Genomic DNA, 11693 nt, shown 5'->3' with positions numbered 1-11693 from the left:
CCCCTCATAGTCTACTAATTAATATTCCAACTGCATCCGATAAAGACTTGACTGATCTCATCAACTCCAACTGTGTTCCCTAGTAACAGAACCATTATCTGGGAAACCAGGTTGGGTTTAGGTGTGACACTGCTCAGGGTCTGTGTTGAGAATGTGCTCCATACGACCCTGGAGATAAGACAGACAAACCTATCTATTTCCAGACTTGTTTAAACAAACTGTAAATATGTGTAAACCTTTAGTTTATTGATGAATAAATAATAGATAAACACTAATCTGTATTCAATCATTTACTACAAGATATGTTTTATTCTACCTTTGTCCCATCGTGTATCCCAGATATTATTCAAACCCAGGTTCCACCACTTTGCTACAAACTAAAATTTTCTAATTCCTATTTCTTTTGCAATCTGATGGCATATACCTTTGATATTTTGCAATCTGATGGCATATACCTTTGATATTTTGCAATCTGATGGCATATACCTTTGATATTTTGACCTAACAGAATTCATAGTTTGAAATATCTAAGGTCTGTGACAACGTAGTTTTAAGATAAAGATTGCAAAATCAGAGTTTGAGGCAAAAACTTAATTTTCTTTTTTTAGCACTAATTCTATTTTAAGGGCAGCTGTTCTTCCAAATCCTAGAGATCTAGTTCCAGTAGAAGTTATACTTCTATAGTCCATTCCTAGCTCTTACTTTGATCTAGTTGTAGTCCTAGGTCTGATTAAAGATAGTTGGTTTCTCTCGAACTTACTCCTAGCTTAATCCTAGCTCTGACTCTGATCTAGTTATAGTCCAAGGTCTAATTAAAGATAGAAGTTTTCTCTCTGATTTACTCCTAGCTTAATCCTAGCTATGACTCTGATCTAGTTATAGTCCTAGGTCTAATTAAAGATAGTAGTTTCCTCTCTGATTTAGTCCTAGCATACATACTTTTGTTCTAGCTCACGTCACGTTCTAATTCTATTCTTTAAAGTTGATGTTTTTCTAATCCTGTGCTCCGATCAGGATATAAATGCCTGACTTTAAAACTTGCCTGAAGATAATCAGACGATATGTCACCCATTCAAATCTATCAGATCTTTTATTTCAATCTAGTCAATGGAAAAAATTCCAAACAAAAGGTTGATCAGACGAAAATTCTATGTTTAGATAATCGTACTTATTTACAGGAATTATTATAAAGGTTCTTTTCTGTTGGGTAATTGCGAAGAATTAAGTGTCTGGTTCAGAATTAAGGACTAACTATATAGTCCTTGGAGCATAAAGTATTGCGTGCTCTTTTGTTGTTTTTACAGTTATCTAAAACTCTTGTAATTTTTTTTACCCCTAAATCAATTTATTTTTTATTTATCTTTTAGTAAGATAATCCCTAGATGTGGAAGGTATTGAGCTAGGCTATATCTATGAATGTTTGAATATATTTTAGTTTAATTGCCTTAAACCAACAAACTTGAAAACCTGCCTAGACAACCTGAAAGATAATTCTATTAAAGAAAATGATTAAGATCTCGGGAAACTTTGTAATTAAACGGATTTTTGTCAAATACAATTTCATGGTTTAAGATTAAAAAATGATCAGAATTTCCAGTGTACAGATATTAGTTTATGAACGTATGTCTCAGAGCAAAGTGCCTATAATGCCCCAAGAATATCTAAAATGACTTAGCACAATTTCTTTTCTCTTCGAACACCCAGCCCCGCTTATAAAACACCAAAACCTTATCAACCTTCTCTTAACCCATCTCTCGCTTTAAAGTAGATCCCAACCCGCTTTTTAGAATTCTCCGATCCTTTAACACTTAGAATATTTGACCAATCCATCATAAAACACAATCTAAACCTTTTCCCTCGACTTGAAAAAGAAAGATAAATCTAGGTTCTAATACTTTCTTTCTTATCCCTCTTCAACCCCAAACGGATTGATCCCAAATCCCAATAATATTCAATCCCAAGCTCTCCCCACCCACGACCTACTCTACTCTAATCTACACATTACCCAATCTGCACCTACCGGGTTGGAGCCCAGAGCTATAATTCTCACAAAAACCGTGGCAAAAACATTTCAAAGTTTTTGCCACAGTAACCAGGAGATATCATCTTACAGGATTCATCAAATCTGACACATTGACACTATTGGGGACAAGAGGTGTTGATTGTAAAACTATCGTTAAAAGTTTTAAAATCTAAGGGCCTGCCCCCCCCCCCCGTCCTGCATCAGATATTTAGTTTTTCAATTCATGAAACCCAAAACTTGGTATCGTTAATACCGGAAAAGATTACTAGGAATCATGATTTGATTATAAAAATGGTGCAAATGTTTCTGTAAAAGTGTAGGCTGCTGTTTAACTGAATACTAGGCTGAGACAGATAAGTGTTAAGGTGTAGTATGCATTATGTATGCCTATAAGACTATAGATTGTAGTTTAGATAAATAACCCAATCTTGTTGATCAACCTTCCTTCTACTCTTCTCCATATTTAGGGTCTAGCTCTAGTACCTTGCTTTATCATACATTCATCCAATTAAATCATTGTTTATCGTTATTTACCCTTTAACTCTATATTTTACATAACAATACATAACTAGCAAACCTAGACCTAAACACAATATCTTTAAATTGTTACAATACATAACAAGGAAACCTAGATCTAAACACAATAACTTTAAATTGTAACAATACATAACAAGGAAATCTAGATCTGAATACAATATCTATAAATTGTAACAATACATAACAAGGAAACCCAGATCTAAACACAATATCTTTAAATAGTAACAATACGTAACAAACAAACCTAGATTTAAATACAATATCTTTAAATTGTAACAATACATAACAAGGAAACCTAGATCTAAACACAATATCTTTAAATTGTAACAATACATAACAAGGAAACCTAGATCTAAATACAATATCTTTAAATTGTAACAATACATAACAAGGAAACCTAGACCTAAACACAATATCTTTAAAGTGTAAAAATACATAACAAGGAAACCTAGGTCTAAACACAATATTTTTAAAGTGTAAAAATACATAACAAGGAAACCTATAGCTCTGAAAACAATCACGGAATTGGCTTCAAGGTAGAAGGGACCTTATTTAAAGCAGCAGGGAGGGAGGAAGGGAGACAGGAGAGGGGAAAGGTTGGGGCAAGGAAGGGGTTGTAAATAAAGGTTTTAATATATTCCGAACCCTAGTTAGCACACACAATTTGATATTTGAATGCAGAACATCTAAATAATGGGTAATTTTCAAGGTATATTTTGGAAACGGAATCCAGCTTGGGGGTATTAGTAGGATATTGTGTATTTAAAAAGGCAGTATATACAGATATATAGGAACCGTTAATGTCAGTTTTGATATATAGATTCATATATCCTGTATATACAAACATTTATATATATAGTATATTTGAATCTAATATTGAGAGAATACATTTAGGCAAAATATTTTCAAGAATACAAATCCCTGCTGCCAACTGTACCCGGAGAAGGGACAAGATAAACCCCCACGTCAGCCCAGATTAGACTTACTTGGAGATATCAAACTAGATTTGATAAATATTCTGTCATTTTCCAAAGAGGTAGGATTCAATCTGCAATATTATTCTGTCCTCTGCAAAAGTATGCTGAAGCATATAATCTGCATAAATGGGAATGCAAAATGCAAATTGCACATTATAGATGCATTTTTATAGATTTATTGTGAGTTTAACTCCATGAGGCTATTTTGCTGATTCATCTAATCAGTTTATTGGGTATTATTCGCGATAATGTACATGGATATTGCACCCAGAGTAAACCTAGTGACCTGTACCTAGCTCTGAGTTGGACCTGGAGCAAATAAGGAAGTTTGTGTAAAGCCTGCAAGTGTAAATTAGGACCAGGATATCCCTAGGCCTTAACCCGACACGGAGCAGAACTCAGTCCAGTCTCGGGCTCAGGGTTTGGAGTCATGATTGTTACAAACACAGACAAACCAATCCCATTGGAATTTATCATGATTTCATCCAACCTCTCTTAATCTTAAAACTAAATGAAAATACATTTAAACCCAATTAACTAGGACCACTATAGATCCAATTTAACAAATCTTTACTGCACAGCCAATTAAAGATTGCTCTAACTCAAGATAATAAACAGTAAGACGGGGTTTAACAATAACTCTCCGGGTACACTTAAGAGTAGGGTTGGCAAGATATAAAACAATCTGTAGGAGGAATGATTGACATGCGTTTAATCATAAAGTTTTTATCTGTTTCGTGAATCCGCCTATCTAAATAAATAGTTTTTACACAACATCAAATTATGTTTAGGGAGGGTCGGCGGCCAACAATAACACAAAACATAGATAGGGTAGATAAATTATAGTATTAAACGGTACAGATGAAATAAAGTAACACTCAGCGATAACCAGAAAACAATAGAATAAGAAGACGACATTGTACCAAAACTTAAGCTCATTTAATGTTGTTACAAAGCAAATAGTTTTACTAGCACTTATTAAATCACTAAATTAGTAAAATAGGTCTGTTTACAATGCGCAATTGCTGCCTCTCATGCTCATTGGACTTTTTAATTGATTTGATTCTAAAAGTCGTCTTTATATTTCAGAGTTTTCTTGTTATCACTGTAAATAACGAAAGTGAGAAGGAAGAAAAAAGAAGAAAATAAATAAGTCCCTGAAAAAAATCAATCTTAGTTCTATCAACAAAATATTACTTCAAATCGGTCCTGGTAAAGCGGCAATATTTAAGAAAAAAATGAGGATCATCAAATGTTTTACAAATCATTGTATTTTATTTTCGAACCTTTCTCATATTTATCCTGGAAACCAAGGTTTAAAGAATATTTGGATTAAATGGAAATATTCTCCTAGGTCTAACAAGACTCCAGAGTGATCTAGAGTACTGTAGAAGGATGCAGTACTGCTCTCATGCTGTCTCTGAGGAATTCTTACTTAAATAAATTCTAAAATCTCAACTCAATCAACTCTACAGCAGTAGTTTATCTAGATGAAGAGAACTATAAGGATGAAATTCATAATTAGAAGGAACACATCGAGACTGAAATATGCAGGAGCAATCGGGTGAAATTTGGCGATATGTAAACAAACAAGAAGATAGTATCTAAAGTGAAGAGATTGGGAGAGATGTAAACAAACAAGAAGATAGTAGGTAAAGTGAAGAGATTGGGAGAAATGTAAACAAACAAGAGGATAGTATCTAAAGTGGAGAGATTGGGTGAAATGTAAATAAGGAAGAGAATAGTGCTTAATTCTGAAAGATTGGAAGAAATGTAAACAAAAAAGAGAATAGTATACTTAATTCTGAAAGATTGGAAAAAATGTAAACTAATTAGATATTTCAAAAATATAGACATTGTCTTGGCAACTTTTGAGTAAATCCACTCATAGATAAACCCAATTTAATTGGATCTTTATCAAGGGATTACTAATAACTTGAGATTTGTCTGAAATATTAAAATATAAAAACGACAAATGAAAACCGGGTGGAGTAGAAAATTTCCAGTGTGAAAGGAGACAGGGGGAAGATATCAAAGATCAGGTGTTCATTACAAAACTCCGCCCCCCTCCCCCGGCCCCACTATCCGATATTGTTAATTAAACAACAAACAAACAAACATACAACTCAGATAATAAATGTGACACATGGACAACTCAGGTAATAGCTGGGACACTGGAAAACTCAGATAATAGGTGGGACACTGGAAAACTCAGATAATAGCTGGGACACTGGACAACTCAGATAACAATTCAAAACTTCAGAATCAAACATACAATTGAATAATAATGATTCATTAAGAATTTACGTGTAAAGCATTCTTCAGGAACAGATAAGAATTGATAGTCGAGACTAAAAACAGCTGATTATAAAAACAAAACAATGGCACGCGCACAAAAACACGTTCTATGTGCACTGTGGAAGGGTTACAAGCATTTAAAAATACTTTGATGGTAGAAAAATTAATGCCTATTGAGCTATCAACATTCTTCTAGACAAGCACAATGAGAACTTATGCATAGATAAGGAGCCGGCCCCCTTAAACTGATTAAGAGACGAAATAAAGACGACCTATAAAACATTTTACAGTCTTCAGGACTGAAGTGGCTAAAGGTTCTAAAATACACGTAGGAAGCATAAAACTGTTAACTGTTTTCCCCTCAAACCTCCCGGATTTAAAGTTAGAAAATCTGAGAACTATCTCCTTCAATCCTTCCTTCTAACCATGATAAATATGTTTATAAAAACCCCGCCCTTTCTCATCCTTCTTCCTTCCTTACACCCACGGGCTTAATTCACCCAGACATAATTTCATTAATCTTGGTGCAAGGCAAGGCGAGGAGTAGAATTATGAAGACTAATATAAGAGTTAATTTTGCTTAAACTTTGTGAATACTAATACAACCTGGCAAATGTATACTCTGAATACAAACCTGAACCCCAAAGTTGAAGGTTTATAATATTTATAGAGTTTAAATAAACTATTTAGTTGTACCCAGATTCGGAATGAGAAATAAAAAGGTTTTAAACTAGAGTTCTCTGTCCAAACATGGATTTTAATGTATCCTAACTCTTACACCTACTTAGCAATCCTAGAGCTTAACAGTTGAGATTTCAACAAGCTTAGATACATTCTGTGGACGGAGATAGGAAATGTGTTTGAACCTTTCAGGGTTTAGATATTTACTTCTTCTATCTCAGGTTTGATAAATGTATTTCTTCTTAGTTTCCCCAGGCTTCAATCCTTGCTCAAGGTGCTCTAAACCGTTCTTTAGAGAGATAGTGTCATAGAAACCATCTTTGAGTTGGTGTGAAGTCTTGAATTCTGGAGAAATAGTTCAACGTAAAAGTAAGATCAGGGGTGGAGTGTTGATCAAAACTATAATTTGTAAGATCAGGGGTGGAGTGTTGATCAAAACTATAATTTGTAAGATCAGAAGTGGAGTGTTGATAAAAACTATAATTTGTAAGATTAGGAGTGGAGTGTTGATCAAAACTATAGTTTGTAAGATCAGGGGTGGAGTGTTGATCAAAACTATAGTTTGTAAGATCAGGGGTGGAGTGTTGATCAAAACTATAATTTGTAAGATCAGGGGTGAAGTGTTGATCAAAACTATAATTTGTAAGATCAGGGGTGGAGTGTTGATCAAAACTATAATTTGTAAGATCATGGGTGGAGTGTTGATCAAAACTATAATTTGTAAGATCAGGGGTGGAGTGTTGATCAAAACTATAATTTGTAAGATCAGGGGTGGAGTGTTGATCAAAACTATAATTTGTCAGATCAGGGTTTTTTAACAAATCTTTATTGGAAATAGATCAGAACCTGGAAAGTACAATTCTGAAATACTCCTTCAAAGTAAGAACATTATTTGAGGATCACATTCCTATACTGGAGTTTGCAACAGGACTCCAGAAGTGTATCTCTTAGAACCGTTCATAAAGTAGAATTAAGATGGAGAAGTACACAATAACATTCAATTCAAACTAAACATTCATCCATAAAGATGAAACATCTCATAATCTTCTGCCAGTTTAGTTTAATTGTATTCTCATCAACTTCCAGATGCATAGATAGTAAGCTAGGTTTAGTAGATAAGATGAAAGATATGTCTAAATAGAGGTTGAGTAATTTCAGTAGTATCCAGTACACAAGCTCCTTATTTGGGTGCAGATTATAACAGGAATATAAATATCTTAAGGGGGGAGGAGAGGGTGAAGATTCTAATATAAAGATAGAATGCTAAACTTTCAACATTCCAAACTTTTTACGGAAATAAATAAATTTCCCACCTAAACCTTACTTTTTCATTGCATTTTCTTCTTACACAGATAGGAAGGATATTGTTATAATAAAAAAGGAGAAGTGCTAAAACTAACTTCATATATTCATAGAAAACCAAAATTCAGAAAAATCTCAAATATCCGTTCTTATGTAAACTCCTCTGTTATCTTTTTCCACATATTTTTATCTTCTCTCATGCGAATATTTTCTTTTCTCAATCTTCTATCAAAATTTGAGTCGGTTGTCTTTGATCCTCATTCTTATTTCTTTTTATGTAACCATCATGCTTAGTCTCCCTCCCCCTCTATCCCTTCATCCCCCCCCCGCACCACTAATCCGTCCTTATATCACCTATTTTTCTATTATCTAAGCAATCCTTCTGTTTTTCTGTTCTAAACATTATTTCATTCTAAACTCATCTCCTTTTTACCCAAGGATGCATTTTGTATTAGTTCTTTCCTAGTACGGATGTCTATCCTTTATTTTAAAAAATCATCAGTTTTGATTCTCTCCGACTGATTGATACACCAATTATTCAACGGATTTCTTTATCAATCTCTCCCAGATTGTTAAACATTTCTTTCTTTTATTTCTCGGTTCTTCCTTCTCTCCGAACTTGAATTATAATATCGCTATATTAAATATAAACTCCAACATTTACTAATCTGATCTTGAGATAGTTCTGGGTCTGGTTTTGACAAATTTTTTATTTAAATCTGGTTGAGATGTAATTTGTTAGAAGAACCAGACTTACATTGATAAACATGAAGGATCAAGGAATTGGAGAGGTTTAGAACTAAATTGAATGATCTGAAGCAAATATTTGAAGTTTGAATAATATAAGGGACTGTTTACTTATTCAGGAAATGGGGGAGGTACCAATTATGGGAGTTTCTATATAATACCATTCACTGGGATTTTACTATATTTCTGTAAAGACTTTCAGGTTTCTGTTTTATTAACATTTAATTAATAACATTTGAACAGTATTTATTATCATTACCTAACAATTATTAAAAAAAAGATTCATTTATTGAATTTTCAGAGACAATATATTTTCTTCATACATTAATTAGCACAGTTTATAGGATCAAACAAATCCAACCTTCTTATAACCGTTAAATAGTGTATGTAGTGTATGTATGCATCATGCATGTGTACAAAGATACAGAGAAACCCATAAAAATGAGGAAGATGGAAACGACATTTAGACTAAATTTATTACTTTAAATAGTTCAAAGAACATAAAATACAGAAATTGTTCACTGTGCATTGTACACAGACCCAATTTACGTAATAAGTTGGTTTTCAATCAATTGATATAACAGCATAAAATATAAATCAGATTAATCTAATATCGTCTTCCTAGTCCACAGTTATATGGGTCTCACTGTACATCTAATAGGTTTGAATCTACACTGTAATAACAGAGCAAACTGGAGGTGAATCTACAAGTAACCTAGCAAATAACAGAGCAAACTGGAGGTGAATCTACAAGTAATCTAGCAAATAACAGAGCAAACTGGAGGTGAATCTACAAGTAACCTAGCAAATAACAGAGCAAACTGGAGGTGAATCTACAAGTAACCTTGCAAATAACAGAGCAAACTGGAGGTGAATCTACAAGTAACCTAGCAAATAACAGAGCAAACTGTAGGTGAATCTACAAGTAACCTAGCAAATAACAGAGAAAACTGTAGGTGAATCTACAAGTAACCTAGCAAATAACAGAGCAAACCGGAGGTGAATCTACAAGTAACCTAGCAAATAACTTGGTTGTAAAGATAATACTATCCAGTGTCAATTAAAAGATATTTATGCCTAGCATCAATCCTCAGGATATCAATTAATCAATTAGATAAGGTCTGGTTCCTATATCTACTCAGGGTGCACTTCTATACTTGACGGGTTGGTTCATTTACTTAGGGAGTACTGTATATCCTTATCATATAGTTCAGTATTTAGCAGTGATCTGTACAATTCTTCCCACAAGTGTATATATATATATATATCAGTATATAATAAAGCTCAGTTCTTTATAAAGAATAAACCCAGTTATACTCTAAGGCATAAACCCAGCCCTTTAAAGAATAAACCTAGTGCTTTAAAGAATAAACCTATTACTTTAAAGAATAAACCTAGTACTTTCAAGAATAAACCTAGCACTTCCAAGAAAAAAAACAGTAATGTAAAGGATAAACCTAGTGCTGTAAAGTATAAACCTAGTACTGTAAAGAATAAACTTAGTACTGTAAAGAATAAACCTAGAACTGTAAAGGATAAGCCTAGTACTGTAAAGAATAAATTTAGTACTGTAAAACATAAACCTATTACTGTAAAAAATAAACCTAGTACTGTAAATTATACACCTAGTACTGTAAAGAATAAACCCAGTACTGTAAAGAATAAACCTAGTACTGTAAAGAATAAACCTAGAGCTGTAAAGGATAAACCTAGTACTGTAAAGAATAAATTTAGTACTGTAAAGACCAAACCTAGTACTGTAAAGCATACACCTAGTACTGTAAAGAATAAACCCAGTACTGTAAAGACTAAACCTATTACTGTAAAGAATAAACCAAGTAGTGTAAAGAATAAACCCAATACTGTAAAGGATAAACCCAGTACTGTAAAGATTAAAACCTGGTACTGTAAAGAATAAACCTTGTACTGTAAAGGATAAACCCAGTACTGTAAAGATTAAAACCCAGTACTGTAAAGAATAAACCTAGTTCTTAGACTAAACCTAGTTCTGTTAAGAATAAACCTAGTAATGTAAAGAATAACCCTAGTATTGTAAAGCAAAGAATAAACTTAGTATTTAATGTAAAGAATAAGCCTAGTATTGTAATGTAAAGAATAAACCTAGTATTGTAAAGCAAAGAATAAACTTAGTATTGTAATGTAAAGAATAAACCTAGTAGACACTTTAAAAGAACCAAATTACTCTAAACCTAAAAGAACCTTGTTTCTATAATAGTAAATTATCTACTGTAAAAAATGCAATGCATAAATAGAGTTTGCACTTTAAAAATGTAAATTTACAAGACTCCCGGCCCCTTACTCCAGAACAAGCGGAGGAATTTAAGTTTTTAAAATGTAAAACAGTTAAAAGTATAAAGTATTTTTTCCGAGTAAACAGCTTAACAAAGGAAGAACAATAATCAAAGTACACAAGATAAAAATAGATTTTTATAGATTTACATAAGTCACTATTTTCCAAATGTTTCTGTTCATTGTTGAAACTTGTTTGTTTATTTTTTTTGTAGTGTTTCTACTGTTTAGTGTACAATGTACATATTAAATGATATAAAATCTAGTTTAATTTTGACCAACTGTAAGGATTAGTGTAAACCTAGTTTACCTGCATAAACAGAGTTTATTGGGGAGATAGGGTTAACTTTATATATTCACAGGGAGGATTTAACTTGGAATCCTGCATCGAGGATTAAGGTTTTTATCTCTAGGATACCTAGGATACAGAGAGAAGAAACTTGTCCCGGTTCACTGAGCTCATATCTACTCCGGAGTTCTAGAATGACTGAATAGTGAATACTGGCGCACAAACTCCGCTTCAAACTCAGCTCCCCGGAAAAAATATTTGGTTTTGCGCTTAATATTTGCAAATCTGCGGTGTTTATGTGAGCAAATCAGTAAAAAATGTTGGACATGGGTAACGAGTTAAAAACTTAAAGGTGCAATGAAAGGTTAACAGGAGGNTTCTTCTTGCGACACCTCTAATGCAATCCTTCTCCCGATCTTTCAATAAACCCTCTGATTCTTCTACTGCCCTACGATATCCACCCTAAAACCATTCTTCTCCCTTTCTTCCTGCCAAAACCCTGGTACTATCCAATCTTTCCTTCCCTTCC

At 33.2% G+C, this 11693-nt stretch overlaps 1 protein-coding gene across 4 annotated transcripts in view; it reads right to left on the bottom strand.

Moving 5' to 3' along the window:
• The window catches only part of LOC111712437 (microtubule-associated serine/threonine-protein kinase 1), a 42431-nt gene extending 31091 nt beyond the window's left edge, over window positions 1–11340 (bottom strand). For all 4 annotated transcript variants that reach the window (XR_002767458.1, XR_002767457.1, XR_002767456.1 and 1 more), the window contains exon 1: window positions 11186–11340. The gene's annotated coding sequence lies outside the window, so the exon portion shown is untranslated. The remainder of the gene's footprint in view (window positions 1–11185) is intronic.
• Window positions 11341–11693: the final 353 nt, after the last annotated feature.

Source organism: Eurytemora carolleeae, unplaced genomic scaffold (genome assembly GCF_000591075.1).
Source record: "Eurytemora carolleeae unplaced genomic scaffold, Eaff_2.0 scaffold1195, whole genome shotgun sequence".
In the NCBI taxonomy this organism is placed as follows: domain Eukaryota; kingdom Metazoa; phylum Arthropoda; class Copepoda; order Calanoida; family Temoridae; genus Eurytemora; species Eurytemora carolleeae.
This window is presented reverse-complemented; position numbering and strand designations above follow the sequence as displayed.